Source organism: Dipodomys merriami, unplaced genomic scaffold, assembly GCF_024711535.1.
Source record: "Dipodomys merriami isolate MVZ:Mamm:240054 unplaced genomic scaffold, mDipMer1.0.p SCAF_1400, whole genome shotgun sequence".
Lineage (NCBI taxonomy): Eukaryota > Metazoa > Chordata > Mammalia > Rodentia > Heteromyidae > Dipodomys > Dipodomys merriami.
Window position 1 is genome coordinate 157,025 of NW_027202717.1, and position 6,635 is coordinate 163,659.

The 6,635-nt window shown below is 40.5% G+C and overlaps 1 long non-coding RNA gene across 1 annotated transcript in view; it reads right to left on the reverse strand.

The window, feature by feature from the left end:
* LOC138826269 (uncharacterized) overlaps nucleotides 1–1,287 on the reverse strand; it is a 47,718-nt gene extending 46,431 nt beyond the window's left edge. Inside the window, exon 1 of the long non-coding RNA XR_011371613.1 lies at nucleotides 1,002–1,287. This is a non-coding gene — a long non-coding RNA (uncharacterized lncRNA). The remainder of the gene's footprint in view (nucleotides 1–1,001) is intronic.
* Between the last annotated feature and the right edge of the window lie 5,348 nt (nucleotides 1,288–6,635).

Below are 6,635 nucleotides of genomic sequence, written 5' to 3' on the forward strand. Positions count from 1 at the left end.
GCACAACTATGTTTATTGCAGCCTTTTTTACCATAGCTAAGATATGGAAGCAACCCAGATGCCCTTCGGTAGATGAATGGATCAAAAAATTGGGTTATATATACAGAATGGAATTCTAAGCCTCCATCAGAATGAATGACATTGCTCTATTTGTTAGGACATGGAAAGACTTGGAAAATATTATATTAAGTGAAGTAAGCCAGAACCACAGAAAGATAGGTCCCATGGTTTCCCTTATTTGCAATAACTAGTATATATCTGAGTCAAGCATAAAAGTTCAGATAAATACATATTAGTGAAAAGAACCCTAAGATATCTATTCAATTTTTTTTCTTTCATACGATTGTTTCTAGTACATTCATAAGATTTATTTATTTGTTGCTTTTTATATCCCTCCCCCACGGTATAATCCCTGCTTTCACTGTATTTGATGTTGTTATAATTTATGGAGGGGAAGGGAAAAAACAAATCTTTGAAATAGGGATTAAAGTTGGACCCATTGCAACAATGAGACGTAGAAGTGGTATGTAGAAAATGAACTTGACAACTTTGGTAGGGGGAGGGGGAGGATCGGATAGGGGGTGGGGGAAGGATGGGATGGGAAGGGGAAACAAAGGAGGAGGCTACAATGCTTGATAAGATATGTCCTCATAACTTGCCCATGTAATTTTAACCCCTCTGGACAGTATTTTCACAATTAAAAAAAAAACTCGGCTGCTGTGGAGGAAATGTTTGAGATAATCCATCTAAATTGATGACTGTGCATGTTGCTACATGTCTACCACCCCAACTACAGATGACCAGGCCCGGTGGAGCATACCTGTCACAGATAGGAGGACATCAATCCAGCCCAGCCAGAGCATATAGAGGCTCTGTTTTAGAAATGCCCAAAACAGAAAGGTGGCTCCTCAGAGCCAGGGAGAGGAAACAAGTAGCGGGTCTTGGTGCCCTCAGAGGGGTGTCTGACCCAGTGTAGGGGTGGTTTTGGGGCAGCCACTCACATGTGCTCCTGGGGGAAGTTGCTTGAGGCTGCTCCAGGTGCGGCGAATGGGAATGGCAGTGGCATTGCAGACACATGTCCTCAGAGAACCAAGGCCTTTGACCAAGTTGGGGCTTTACACAGCCTGGCAGGGTGCCATTGCCTGGTTTGAAATTCTGAACCTTGGGAAGGCGGGGGGCGGGGGGCTGGGGACTAGGCAGGCATCTCAATTTCCTTCTCTATTCCAGTCGCCTTGAGGCTCTTCTCACCACTCAACCATCTATACCTTCCTCAACTGCTGGTAGTGTTGTAAACTAACAGAGGGAATCCTGGTGCTACCAGGCAGCATGGAATGTGGGCGTGGCCGCCATTCTTGTATCTCATTGGTCAGAAAGAACAATGAAAGAATGGGGGTGTGGCCAGAATCCTGTGATGCAAACAGCATGGGCGGAGTCAAGAAGATAGCAGCTCCCCCAGCCCTTTTCCCAGGGAACAATGTCCAATTCAGTTGGAGACAATAGGGTGACCTGCTTTAGCCGCATGGCTGCACAGATCATTGTGTATGGCTGTTTGTTCCCAGTCCCAGACCATGAACTGAGGATATGGGCACAGTCTGTGAGCTGCTTTTGCTCAAGGCTGGCCATCCACACTAGAGCCACAGGGAAGGGATTCTGGCTTTATTGGCACTGAAGTTGGACTTTCCTGCCTAGTGTGACTTCGACCATGATCCACCCATCACAGCCTTGTAAGTATCAAGGAAGACTGTTGAGGGCCACTGGTGCCTGCCTAATCATTGATCTTACTGATGTTCTTGGACAGACTGATAAGTTCCCTATCCTCCTGTTTAAGTGGCAGGAGCTATAGCCCACAGTTGGAATCCTGGTCCAGCCACCTCAAAATGGAAGGAGATCCTAAGAAACTTATTCTTGTCCATATGATTACCAATAGAATATGATGTATGTCATGATTGAAAGAGCAGTCCTTGAATGATTCTAGGATAAATTTATATAGAATTATTTTATAGGACACTGATCGATGTTAGTTAATGCTTTATGAAGCATTTAAACAATCACATTCATAAAATGGAGGCATAATGAAATACCTAAGAATTACTATACTATTACATAATATAAAGGTGACATTTTTCTGCCAGGACTGGGATTGGAACCTATGGTCTTGGTAACTCTGTTGCACTGTGTGGGAAGGGGAAGCTGGCCTCCTTGAAGTCAAGAAATACATGTCGGTTCTTTAGGCCTGAAATAGATCCCCACCACTAGAAAACATCCTATTCATGTACAATTTACATATATGATTCATATTTACATACATATGTTGACTCCATATTGCATTCAGTGCAATTATTTTATTTGTTTTATTCATGTATTGACAATTTATTTTGATTATTATGGCACATAAAACATTGATTACATAAGATATAGGTCAGCATATGTATTCCACTTCATACCCGACACTCAGGACTTTCACAGAAAAGGAAAACATGCGTCGCCATCAACTTCTTACTCCACAATTCATTTTTAGGGAATGCTGGCAACTGATCTCACAGCCACAAGCCTATTAGGCCCAATTCATGAATGGGTGAGTGTCAGCACGCCATCCTGGGGCAAATTGAGCTGAAAGGCTATAACCAGGACCTGAGATCAAGCCCCAGGTGTTAGCAAAATAAGAACAGATTGACCTGCAGATGGAAGTATTTATATGTATTTATATATATTTCTATGTATTTATATAGAGTGTTAAAGATGTCTATATATTACTCAGTTATATAGAATACATTCCTACCAATTCCTGGGTATTAATAATGCGTCCATGTCATTAATGTTATTGTTTTCATCCTTATACTATTAATGAAATCAATCAGTGTCCTGAAATTATTGCATTCCTGTAAGTAATAATATTCTTTTTATGCTTCATAAATACTAAATAAAAATCAATTAGCCTCCTGAAATGATGCTGCCTAAATTTATAGTAGCATCATTCATGATCAACTCATTGAACATTGACATTGATAACATTCCATTGTTCTTCCTATGGTTGGGAACAATTTTCTTAGTATATCCTGCCATTGGTTGGTGTTAGGAGGGGGACTTGAAATCAGGGCCTATGTTGCCAAGTGGGCCTATGGGTTCCCAGATAGTCTGGCAGCCTTCAGCAATGCAAGGTAAAGTACCCTTTGCAACAGTGTCATTCAGACCCATGAGGGTCACCTTGCAAAGGAAGGAAATATAAAAAGGCCACATTTTTCTGTGCATTGCTTTCCCTGCAAGACCTGAGGGTCTAGGATCCCAGAAGCAGCTGTAGGTCTAGTCGCTGCACCCCAGCCTAGGGTGATCCAAGTTGAGGCAGAGTTGCCACAAACTGACTTCAAGCCCATACTGAGAAAAGTAAAATAAAAAATTAACTCACTGGCTTGCAATTCGTGATGTTTAATCTTCCAAGCTTTAAATTTGAACTCAGGATCTGGGTAAATCTGCAGCAATGTGGATGAAGGAGAAGATCACTGTACTTGAATATAAGAAAGTCAGACCTGGGAAGATGGTGGAGAAGCTGGAGTCTAAACGAGCTCTCACAAAGAAAGCACTTTTAGAGTTCCAGTGAACAGTCCTAAGCCAGAGAATCACACCAATTGTGCCATCACAGGACAGAGAGTCAGGCTAGAGAGGGAAAATCCAGGCAAGGAGACAGATCTGAGCTCTTGTGAGCAGCTGCCACAGTGGCGGCAGCAGTGGCAGCTGCAACTGCAGGCGCCATACCTGAGCCACACAAAGTCCGGGACAAAGGAGCCAGATGCAGCAGGTGAGCGGATTCTACTCAAAACCAGCAAGAACCGACAAGGAGCAGATATCTTCATCCTGCAGTTCACAGACCAGAGACGACCCAGGAACCAAGACTCAGCGTGAGTAGAAGCCTGATGTCCTCACTCCTTCTCAGGGAGAAGAGGAGGGAATGCCACCCCTCCCCCCCTACTGGAGATCTCCATCTTGGATACTGACAAAGAGCTCCAACTCAAGCCTTGGAATAAAATGAATCATTTAGCAGGTCACAAGAACTTAACGGCATTGTGACCTGCCAGACTCAGCTCCACCCAGGGAAAAGTCACCCAGCTTGGGTGCCAGCCCTAGTAGTGGCATTCTTCACTGGGTAATCAGAGCCAGCGGCTGGCCCTCCCTACAGAAGCCTCGACAATCAATTGAAATTCAGTAAACAGAAACCCGAGAATGGCTCCAGGCTGGGCTTTGTGAGTCTTTCACAAACTAGCCACCAGGAAAAAGCTACTGCTTGTTGAAAGGCCTCAACTCTACCCAGAACCTAGCCTCATCACTGCATCTCCCACTTTTGTGATACTCAAAGCAGATCTGACTCCCATTGAACTAGCCTGGGAGGAGAATCACAAAATCCTGGGTAAAGCAGAGCATTTTTCTGCCTGTTAGAATAAACTGACTTAAGAAACCAACCAAGCCAAAGGACCAAAAGCAGACAAGAGACTCCAACAAGAGGCTGGTTACGGACACAAGGGAGATCCAGGATTTTTTCCCACCCCTCTGCAAAAAATCAAAGATTTTTTTTTCTTCTTCTTCTTCCTTTTTTTTTTTTTTTGGTACCTTATATTAAAAAAATTTTCATTTCTAAAACTGTTTTTAATCATTAATTTTTGTCTTGATTGAAAAAAAAATGTTTTCCAGTAACTTTTTTTTCCCTCTTACAATTTTTATTTTAGGGATACATGTGTGCATTTTTCCTTCTTTTTTGATGTCTTTCTCTTTTTTACTTATCTTTTTGTTTTTTGTTTAGCTCTACTGAACTTCGGATCTTTTTTTCTTCCTTTCTTATCCTTTTCATCTTTTCCTCTCTTTCGTTCTTCTTTATGGAATGTACCTCTTGTCCTGCACATCCTCAGATAAACCTGGAGTTGAATATTAGACCCTATCCTCCATTGTGTACACATTTAATCCACAAATTTATTACTCAATTCAATACCTCTGAGACATAAATTCCTTAATAGCAGTAATACTTCTTTATACCTATATAATATTTTAAGCATTTTATTTTTAAGTTTTCACATCTCCTTTATATCCCTCCCCTTCTCTCATTATATTCACAGTCTTCTTTAAATAGATTCTTGTCGAATTCCTGCATAATATTATTAAGTTTTATTTTTCTATTTTTTCTGGTTTCTTTTCTTTTCCATTTCCCTTTCTTCATTTTTGCTCTCTCTCCACTTTCATCCTACCCAACCTATTTCCTGCTTTGAGATTAGGACTTAGTTAACACTCCCTGTGATTTCCGACATCAATCTATTCCTATTTTTTACCCACATCGCTCCCTAACCCTAATAATTTCTGGTTTTCCAAATTCTTCTTTGCGGTTCATAGCCCATTAACATATAGTTGTTTGATATTGAATAGATTTATCTGTTGAACTAGATTGTATCTGTTGAACTATTGTATCTGTAGACTATTGACTGTGCAAATTCAGAATTTGGTTGATGCTTGCCTTAAGAGAGTGTTCTAGCACAAAACTGGTGCTATTTTCATCTCAAATGGGCAGAGTAAGCCAGAAAAACACAAGAAAAATGGCAAGTCCGAGTATCTCAATTCCCAATCTTGATAATGAGGGGATAGAACAGGTAATGAATAATCAAGAGGAGAGTTCCCAAATAGCTCTACAAACACTGTTGGCAAACATGATAAATGAAAAGATTGAAAACTTACAAAGGACTCTGTATGAGCATGATAAGGAGAGAGAGGAGGCAATCCAAAAGTTTATACAGGAATATCATAAGTGTGAGGAAGCTACTCAAAAACTGATACAGGATTTGTCTGAGCAGCTTGAGAATACTCAAAGAGAAAGGGAGGAATGGCATGAGCAGGCTGAGAACACTCAAAGAGAACTACAGGAATCCCACGAATGGGAGGAAGCTAATCAAAGAGTAATACAGGAATTGAGAGAGCAGAAAAAGAATACAAAAAGATCACTAAAGGCATTCATGGAATGCATTAACAATACACTGCTGAATCACGGGTGGGTCATGGAAGAGATTAGAAAGGAAATTCAAATGCTCATACTATTCAACAAAAATGAACACACAAATTACCAGCTCCACTGAGACATAGCAAAGGTAGTACTCAGAGTCAAGTTTATACCTCTGAGCTCCTACATCAACAAATTGGAGAGATCTGAAACCAACAATTTAATGACACATCTAAACCTCCTTGGAAAGAGCAGTTAGATAAACCCCAATCCAGTAGACAGAAAGAAATGATTAAAATTAAATCAGAATTAAATGAATTAGAATTCAAAAAAAAAACTATAAAAAGAATCAACAAAACAAAGAGTTGGTTCATCGAGAAAATTAACAAAATTGACAGACCCCTACCAAATCTTATCAGAAAAAGAAGAGAACACACCCAAATTAATAAACTCAGAGATTTGAATGGAAACATCACCACGGAAACAACCAAGATTCAGAACATTATAAGGGAATACTTCTCAAAACTTTATGCTCATTAGTTTGAGAACTTGACAGAAATGGACCTTTTCCTAGCAAATATTGATATGCCAAAACTAAACCAAGATGAGTTAAACTATCTTAACAAGCCCATATCAAGCATTGAAATACAAAAAGCAATAAGAGGCC